The 10,121-nt window shown below is 45.6% G+C and overlaps 1 protein-coding gene across 5 annotated transcripts in view; it reads right to left on the bottom strand.

Annotated features, from left to right (window-relative positions):
- LPGAT1 (lysophosphatidylglycerol acyltransferase 1) overlaps positions 1-10,121 on the bottom strand; it is a 173,514-nt gene that overhangs the window by 57,230 nt on the left and 106,163 nt on the right. The gene's annotated exons all lie outside the window — the stretch shown is intronic.

The following is a 10,121-nucleotide window of genomic DNA, read 5'->3' as shown; positions in this document are numbered from 1 at the left end:
GCAAGCGGGCGGGGGCAGGGGGGGGGGGACAATTGGGAGAGAGGTTTTTGTGTTACAGGTGCAGCTGAAGAGGCAAGCAGCAGGGGAGGGGGGGCAGGTGACCTGGCAGGGGAGGGGTGGCTGAGGAGGCAAGCGGGTGGGGGCTGTGGTGGGAGGGGCAATTGGGAGAGGTTTTTCTGTTGCATGTGCAGCTGAAGAGGCAAGCGGGCGTGGGGCAGTGGTGGGGGAACAATTGGGAGAGAGGTTTTTGTGTTGCATGTGCAGCTGAAGAGGCAAGCGGGCTAGGGTGACCAGACAGCAAGTGTGAAAAATCATGACAGGAGGTGGGGGGAGGGGGGAGAATAGGATCCTATATAAGAAAAAGACCCCAAAATCGGGATTGTCCCTATAAAATTGGGACATCTGGTCACCCTAGCTGTACTTCCATGGGGTGCCCTGCAATACCCCAAGAACTGTTTAAGGTGTGAGCCGCAGATAACCTTGTTTCATGCAGTCACCTACAATTGCTGCATTTAGTTGCTTTCGCTGCTTGTGCTCGGGAGGGGCGCTGGCAAAAGGTTAGGCGTTCTGAGAATGAGCCCCGTTCTGTTGGTGCGGCGGCGGCAGCCCCCAGAGGGAAACACGCCTGCGCACTACCTGCGTTCCTGTAGGAGTGACGGGCAGCCCATCCCGCGCCCACCCGCTCAGCCCGAAGGGCTTCTCAGCGGGAAGAACGTGAGCCGGCGAGGCGGGTCACTGCACGCTGCAGAGCGAGCGGCACTCTCTGCCCGGGGTCCGGGGACTTTCCCCTAGGCGGGCTCAGGAGCCCTTGGAGGAACCAGCGTCCTCAGTATGTGGCCTAGAGAGCAGGTCTTCAGAACGCCCTAGTATAATCTCACTGTGCGGGCTCCCTTATATCGGTCTGCATGTAATAATGCTTTACGGTCACGGTGAGCAGTGAGGCAACGGGCCACAACCCCACACGCCCAACCTGTTTATCTTACAGTGCCCCAGAGACCCACACAGAGAGCGGTGCTCCACGTCCGGCTTAAACGAAAAGCAACTGCCCCAGCTACAGACAAACATTTACCTCAGACCATAAGACTTTGTTGTACACATCACATGTGAATACATTATGCAGATTAACATCGCCATGGCTCCCTCCCTTCCCAATGGGGTGGAGCTGCAGAGCAGAGTTTGCAACGGAGGGACGGGGTTGGGAATATTTTTGTGTCCCACTACCCTGTAAGGACACAAACAGCTCCCTCTCCCAATTCCCTACTGTGGCCCACTGCTGCCGGCAGTCGGGGGCGGGAGCTGAGAACAGCCGAGTGCTGCGGGCAGTCAGAGGAGATTATGCACCCTTCCTTAGGTATGCATACCTTCAGCCTCTGGTTTTTAGGAGCAGGGGAAAAAAAACAGTGGAGAACAGCTGAGTGCTGCCGGCAGTCAGAGGAGAAGAAAAAAAAAAAAGCCGAGAACAGCTGAGTGCTGCCAGCGGAGAAAAAAAAAAAAGCGGAGTGCAGCGTCCCGACCAAAGATCAATCAGGACGCGGGACAAATACCTAAATATCGGGACGGTCCCGATTTTATCGGGACATCTGGTCACCCTACGTGGGGCAGTGGTGGGGGGCAATTGGGAGAGAGGTTTTTCTGTTGCATGTGCAGCTAAAGAGGCAAGCTGGGGGGGCAATTGGAAGAGAGGTTTTTGTGTTACATGTGCAGCTGAAGAGGCAAGGGGGGGGGCAGTGGTGGGGGGCAATTGGGAGAGAGGTTTTTCTGTTGCATGTGCAGCTGAAGAGGCAAGCAAAACCCCTTTTCTGAAGGTTACCAAACCTCCCAGACAAATCCTACCTGGCCTAGGAGAGCTCAGGGGATCTGGTAATTTTTTGGAGAAGTTACAGGGAAGTTAAAAATGGATCTTAGTTTTAAGTTGTGATCAGTCTGAACTATGGAGTGGTTACCACTGGCCCATTACATCCAGGTGAGCATCTCTATATAACAGCATTGGGCTTGATCTGGCTCCCATCCCCTCTCTAAGGGTTGCAGCTGTCTGGAGGTGCTGCCTTCCCTGCCTTCCTCATTCACACCTCATTCATTCAACAGGACAATCGATTACAAAGTGGGGGGAAGATCTTGTTGCCGAAAAGAGATGTAATATCTCTCATTAAATTTGCAAGATAATTATGAAAAGTACAAATGTTTCCTTTCAATAAAACCGTTTTTTTCATTTTTCCATTGTTCATAAAAAAATTAAAATAATTTTAAAAATTGTTTGCTTTACTTGAAAATTTTTTAATAAAGTATCACACACACCCAAAACCTTCCTTTTCGGCCCACAGCTGTTTCAGCGGGGTGGCGCTGGGGAAGGAGGGTTTGTTTCCGTGGTGCAGGTGGCACTGGGGCGGGGGATGTTTCGGGGGGGTGTAGCAGGGTGGTTACCCCGCTCCTGCCCTGAAGGGCTTAAAACAGCCCTGGGGGAGGGCTGTGGCAGGGGAAAAGCTGGGCTAATTGGGGAAGCTGCTGCAGCTGGGCCATGCCCCAATCAGGCCCCAACTGGCCTGTATAAAAAGGCTGTGAGCAGAGGCCCAGATGAAGTCTCCCTCGGCTTCTGGAGAAAAAAGGGCCCTGCTGCTAGGGAGCTGAGCAGGGTACTGGGAGTGGAGCAGGGCTGGGGGAAGGCTAGAGGAGCCGGGGAGCTCCAGCCTGGAAAACCCCCAAGCTATGGCCCTAGCTAAGGGCCTAAGACCAGTACCAAGGCTGCAGAGGGGCAGCCCAGCTATAGAGAGAAGCAGCAGGTCCAAACGCAACCATGCCTGTGATGAGTGGCTTATACTGGAGTCTGCCCCAGGGCACAGGGGCTAGTTGCTGACTGGCAGTAGCCTTATACTGAGGCGAGGTGGGGAGAGGGTTGGGGGTTCCCCAGAGAGGGGAGACCTAGAGCCAGAGTGTGGGGGTATTGCCAGGGGGCAGCATGCCAGATCAAAGGGCACAGGGGTCTGGGAGGAACGCGGGGCCAGCGGCAGTGGGACACTGGCCTGCAGAGGGCGCTCCAACGGCTGGATGAGCTAATTCCCAAGAAGACCATCAGGAGGCGCCGCCTTACACGAGTGCTGGGGGGGCTGTTTCGGCGGGGCTGGGGCGGGGTTTCAGCGGGGCTGGGGGGTTTTGGCCCTCGGCTATTTTCTTTGGAGTAATGTGGCCCTCGCCGCTTTATGAGTTGTGCAGGTCTGCTCTAGCTATTATCTTTGGAAAATCATGGGAGACGGGAGGGATTCCAGAAGACTGGAAAAGGGCAAATATAGTGCCCATCTATAAAAAGGGAAATAAAAACAACCCAGGAAACTACAGACCAGTTAGTTTAACTTCTGTGCCAGGGAAGATAATGGAGCAAGTAATTAAGGAAATCATCTGCAAACACTTGGAAGGTGGTAAGGTGATAGGGAACAGCCAGCATGGATATGTAAAGAACAAATCATGTCAAACCAATCTGATAGCTTTCTTTAATAGGAAAAGGAGTCTTGTGGATAAGGGAGAAGCTGTGGATGTGGTATACCTAGACTTTAGTAAGGCATTTGATACGGTCTCGCATGATATTCTTATCGATAAACTAGGCAAATACAATTTAGATGGGGCTACTATAAGGTGGGTGCATAACTGGCTGGATAACCGTACTCAGAGAGTTGTTATTAATGGTTCCCAATCCTGCTGGAAAGGCATAATGAGTGGGGTTCCGCAGGGGTCTGTTTTGGGACCGGCTCTGTTCAATATCTTCATTAACGACTTAGATATTGGCATGGAAAGTACGCTTATTAAGTTTGCGGATGATACCAAACTGCGAGGGATTGCAACTGCTTTGGAGGACAGGATCATAATTCAAAATGATCTGGACAAATTGGAGAAATGGTCTGAGTTAAACAGGATGAAGTTTAACAAAGACAAATGCAAAGTGCTCCACTTAGGAAGAAAAAAATCAGTTTCACACATACAGAATGGGAAGAGACTGTCTAGGAAGGAGTACAGCAGAAAGGGATCTAGGGTTTATAGTGGACCACAAGCTAAATATGAGTCAACAGTGTGATGCTGTTGCAAAAAAAAAAAAAAAGCAAACATGATTCTGGGATGTATTAACAGGTGTGTTGTGAGCAAGACACGAGAAGTCATTCTTCCGCTCTACTCTGCTCTGGTTAGGCCTCAGCTGGAGTATTGTGTCCAGTTCTGGGCACCGCATTTCAAGAAAGATGTGGAGAAATTGGAAAGGGTCCAGAGAAGAGCAACAAGAATGATTAAAGGTCTTGAGAATATGACCTATGAAGGAAGGCTGAAAGAATTGGGTTTGTTTAGTTTGGAAAAGAGAAGACTGAGAGGGGACAGGAGTTTAAGTTTTCTACTGGATTAAAATGTTTAAAGTACCCATTAAAACGACACTTCAGACTATTATTTCTGGCTCTCTGAACACTCAGGAAGACACCAATGTATTGGTCATATTTTAAAGGGATTTTTAGCCATGACAGCTAGATACTATTTTTAAGTGACAGCTGAGCTCTGGAGAACAATTGAGATGCCTGTGTCACAGTTCAGGGAAGCTGCACCTGTATTCTCCTCCCCTTCCCCCACCCCGCTATGCTGCGGCAAGGACAACTGCTCTCAGGCTTTAGGTGAAGATATGCCTCCAGGCTGAATAGTTCCCTGCCTTCACTGTGTTATTCCCAACAAAAGACAGACTGCCTAAGCAAGTCTGCTTGCTTCTCTTCAGAGACGAACATCTAACAGTCTGCAGTTAAGCTGCCACACAGCTTTTTCTATGCAAGCTTATTTATTCTTAAGTAAAAGGCATTACAGAGAAAACATCTTTAAAACAATCAAAGAATCTACACACTCATAAGCTTACCAGACATCTACCCGAGCCCATGTCGGAGTTGGGGTGGTGATCAGTCCTTCAAACCCCACAAAGGTGTCTCTTCTAGAGTCACAAGTGGGTAACAGTCTAAGCTCAGAACTAACACATTCATGAAAAGTTCAGTCCCTCCTTTATGCAGTTCAGGGGTCTTTGATCTGGAATTTCCAGGAGCAGGTAATCAGTAGATAATAGGTTTTTCTCCCCAGAGCATAGCTTCAAAAGGCCTCCCAATAATCTCCTAGGAAATCCACTTCAAAGAACTGTTTGGGATAACACATGTGAAGTTCCTAACTTCCCCAAGATTTACATTAGTCAGTATCCTAGAAAATTTTACATACAATCCTACAATAACACACAAACAATCAAGCCTAGCAGTATTAAACTTAATTCAATAAGGTTTCTCCAGGATATTGCAGGTAATTGCCCTAGTGCTAGTTAGGAGGGTCCTGGGGGTGCCCACCAGCACTTTGGTAGATGCTGCTTTACACAGTGGCTTTGCTGACACAAAAAGGTTATGAAATATTACAGCTTGAAAACTGTTTGTTCAACAATATCAGCTATGTAAAACAAAAGACTGTCCTCTTCTACCACAACTGCAGAATTTATTTTTGAGGCAAGGTGAGTTGCAATTTAAATTAGCAAATCATGAATCACACCTCTATCATCTAGCTCTAAATTAAAATCCACCTTAAAATAGCCACGATAGTTGCAAATTAAACACTAAGCATTTAAGAAGGAAGAAAAATCATTGTGTGTAGTAGCTTGCAATCTTTCTACTCTTTACTGTCTTGAGCAGGGATTGTCATGGGGAAAAACCATCCTAGGCTGATAGGGGCTGAGAGGTTGCATACTCTAATCCTGAGGAGAAAGAAGCGGGTACCAGTCCCTCATTTTGACCATGCAGTCAATTATGTAATAATATTAGCTGACTCCATGGAACCACTATGGTAGAGTGAGGTAAAATAAGAAGTGGGGGGACAGTCCTCTGATCAGAGGATGCCCAAGGGGAAAAAGACATTCACTATAATGGGTGAAATTGGTGTTCCCTCAGACTGGAAATAAGGTGTACATTTTTGACAGTGAGGGTAATTAATCACTGGAACAATTTACCAAGGGTCATGGTGAGTTCTCCATCACTGGCAATTTTTAAATCAAGATGGGATTTTTTTTAAAAAAACATATGCTTTAGGATCTTAGGGGGCAGGGGAAGTCCTATGGGCTGTGTGATAAAGGAGATAATCACAATGGTCTTTCTGGCCTTGGAATCTCTGAATCTTTAACTAATTTGTTCTTCTGTATTTATCATTCAGAAAAGTCAATATTTAAAATTATTAACCTGATCTCATTGTGCAGAATAAATGCATTTTAAATAGGTGCTGAAAGTGAGAAAGAAAGTTGGGGGCATTTCTGAAGTGCTACAGCTCCCGACAATGCCATTACTCACATTACAAGGAGATATATGGGATAATTTAGAGTATGCACTGCAAAAGAAATCCCCTTGAATCTTTTATTACTTAATTATTCTTTTCAGGTCTTTCAGACATTATTTCCTTTGATCTTCTATTCCATTCTTTCAATATCAGCATAATTTTTAACCAAATGAAGGCTGTAAATTCTCTATCTTTCCGAAATAGTGCAGATCAGAACTCACTTTGACCACTATATGAAGGTATGGGGTAAGGTCAAATACTAAGAACCGAACTCTCTCTGAGCATAAATAGCACATTTTAACAAAGATCAACAATTCTAATCAGTTTTCAAGGTTTAAAATCCAACAAGCTATGGAACATTAAAGTTCAATCTGAGGAAGCTTCCAACATTATGAAATAGAGGATTCTGATCCTAAAACTATATTTTGTTTCCAATATAAACTAGTTCACAGGAATAAGATAAGTCTTTACAAGCAATAAGTTATGTACTGCAAGAAAAACTGTTTTTTGTTTTGTTTTTTTAAACAAGTACTGTTGGAAATACTTTCACAGGATAGAACACTAAACACGAGTTCAGAGGCTTAGTTAACCCTTCTTCTCGTTAGAAATTCTAGCATAACCACCCACACACACACACACCCCTTAATGCGCACAGCAAGTGTGAAATTATCTGAATACTGGTGTTGCAGCCAGCCTCTTGGGTGGCCCCAGGACCGGCTACACCCAGGCAGCTGGCCTCAGGGCCCACTCAAGCAGCAGCCGATGCGACTGGCCCTGGGCACCGCTTGAGCAGTGGTCCTGGGACAGCCAGAGCAGTCACCAGTGACCCCCATGGGCTCCGCTCCCCGCAAGGCTTAGTCAGGGTATTTATGATACATGTCATGGACAGGTCACTGGCTGTGAATTTTTCTTTATTGCCCGTGACCTGTCCATGACTTTTACTAAAAATACCCATGACTAAATTGTAGCCTTAACTAACCCACTAGAAATACCAATAATACTGACAATAGCCTATAGTTAACTAGTTTTCCAGGTTAGATCACTAACTATTGCATGAAATGCAGTCAGATTGTATGCGGTACCTTTCAAAATCAAATGTTATTTTAAATATTGTGGTTGCATAGCATGGCTGTAAAGTTCCTATGCCAATATCTCCTGGTACCTGGTATAGGAGGAATAGACCACAAGAAAATGGGACCTAGTCAGGGCACCCCCAAACATTGGCCAATTGCTAGCTGCCACTTTTTGTGCAAGGTATAGCTCGGGACATTATGCAAATGTCCAAAACCCAGGAACTGGAAACAATGGTTTCTTGCCCCAGCAACACTTAATTAACTGATTTCCCTCTGCAACTGCATTCAAGTAGGATGGTTCAATTGAACGTTTCTGATAATATAATTAAAAGCAAAATAATCAACAATGTTGATATTTAAACTGTCTCTCTCTGTAGGTACTTTTTATGGCTCCTTCCTCTTAACCTTTGAGCCCCTCCCAGTAATAAACTTCACAACCTGAGTTAGGGCCTCTGAGTATAATGAGACCAAAGCAATACAATCAAGATCAAAAGAATAACTGCTTGACTGTTTTTCAACCCAAAATACAGAGCACAGAGAAATTATTATTATAGTGCAATCAGTGTTTGTGCCAACCATAATTTTATGTCTCCTTACAATCTAGTTTCATCTTATGAAACTTAAGAATATAAAATGAACGTTCAAGATCAACTACATTTAACTATAACGAGACTAAGGTAGCTCATTTCTAAATTTCAATTCTATTGCTTATGGGGTCTTCAAAAGCAGCTAGTTTGCCTCATTCTGCTAATGGAGCTTTTATTTAACAGTTTACATTAAGTCCTTTTGTCTTTAAAGTCCGTATTTATTAAAAATGTCCTGAATATGCATTAAAATTGAACATATTGTTAGAATAGTGTATGAAAGACCACCACAAGCAACAATGATAATTTTCTTGTTACAAAAATATCTTCCCCACCTCTCCTTTCCTTGGGCCTGTGAGCTGCTCCACACTGCCACAATAGTTACAGATGTGTTTTCAGTACAGAGGGCAAGCCCAGTGACAGCATTTAACAGAATACATAGTGCAGTTAATAAATGCCAATTTAATTTTTCAGGAAACCTATTCCACTGATTAGAACAAGCAGTAAACAAAATCCCCCTTCCTCCCCCCTTTTGAATTTGAAGGATCATTTCAAAGCAGGTGCCAACCTGGTCTGTAGTCAATTGTTTACCCAATGATACGTATGCAATCTGTTTTCTGGGAAACGGGGATTAATAGCTTTTTCACAGCCAACATTAAGTCACAACACTATTGACAATTTCCTTCCAATGAACCCATTCACAGAAGAATTGTGCCCCCTCCTTCCCCACACCAAGCATTAGGGAAATACCCGGCTTTGCTTCATTGATGTAGAAGTGGGAGAATGACTGTGTGCTTCCAAAGTCAGTGGTTTCATTTTGTGTGTGCGCGCACGCACATGCATGCGCCCGTCCGGGGATGGAAGTGTACTGCAAAACTTTTAGGGGAAAGGTTTCTTTTCTGAGCTATCCAGCCAGGAGCCTCACATGACAAACAGACCAAGTGAACAACCTTAAAATAAAACTATTCAATTTTCCTCTTTCATGTGCACCCCTTAAAATTGAATTCTATCACCTCTCTCTCTCTCTCTGGAAAAAAAAAATCCAGACAAGTCACCAGCAGATAGACCTCTTCCCTCATTCACTAAGCTGTTCCCTTAGAGAAGGGGCTCGCACAGGAGGAATTCTCTTTTACCAATGTCCCCACCTAGGCTCTTATGGGATGCTGTCATTTCCCTAATGCTACTCTGCTAGCTCCCTTAGCACCAGCTTTTATCCAGAAAAGGGTTGTCTTGGTTAAAAGATTACATGGAAATTGAACTCAGCTTTCAGCAGCCATGTTAACAATCACAACGTTGACTGTGTGAGCAATTCACATACACAGGTTGTGTTCAGTACCATGTCAGCTGATTCTGGGTAAACCGTGGGATTTAGTCATGGTCCAGCTAGCATGATATTGAATCTGATTTTTCCATCTACCCCCACTGCAAGGTCATGGTCCACATCTAGTTAGTTAACACTATTCCTCAAGACTGTGTTTTAACTACATACTTTTCTAACGAAGACAAATGCTTCCTGGCTGAAAGCAGTGGCTATGAGCATTGAGTAGCATCGGGAACATAAGAACAGCCATACTGGGTCAGACCAAAGGTCCATCCAGCCCAGTATCCTGTCTGCCGACAGGGCCAATGTCAGGTGCCCCAGAGGGAGTGAACCTAACAGGTAATAATCAAGTGATCTCTCTCCTGCCATCCATCTCCACCCTCTGACAAACAGAGGCTAGGGACACCATTCCTTACCCATTCTGGCTAATAGCCATTAATGGACCTCCATGAATTTATCTAGTTCTCTTTTAAACCCTGTTTTAAAGCCCTGTCATGGGTTTGACAGTGTGGAAGAGGGGGCTGGAAAAATCCAGAGTATGACCATAAACTATTAATTTTCAAGCAAAATAAACCCAGATTCAAGTTTACTTAATGGAAGAATCTTATACTTAAACAAATTGATTGGTTATAACCTCTTTTAAGAAGACAATACAGTTTAGGTCAGGGGTGGGCAAACTTTTTGGCCTGAGGGCCACATCGGGGTTGCGAAACTGTATGGGGGCGGAGGGGTTTGGATGGTGGGGTGGGATCCTGGGGGGGGGGGGGGGGGGGGGGGGGGGGGGGGGGGGGGGGGGGGGTGGGGGGGGGGGGGGGGGGGGGGGGGGGGGGGGGG

Source organism: Trachemys scripta, chromosome 3, assembly GCF_013100865.1.
Source record: "Trachemys scripta elegans isolate TJP31775 chromosome 3, CAS_Tse_1.0, whole genome shotgun sequence".
Taxonomy (NCBI): Eukaryota; Metazoa; Chordata; order Testudines; family Emydidae; genus Trachemys; species Trachemys scripta.
This window is presented reverse-complemented; position numbering and strand designations above follow the sequence as displayed.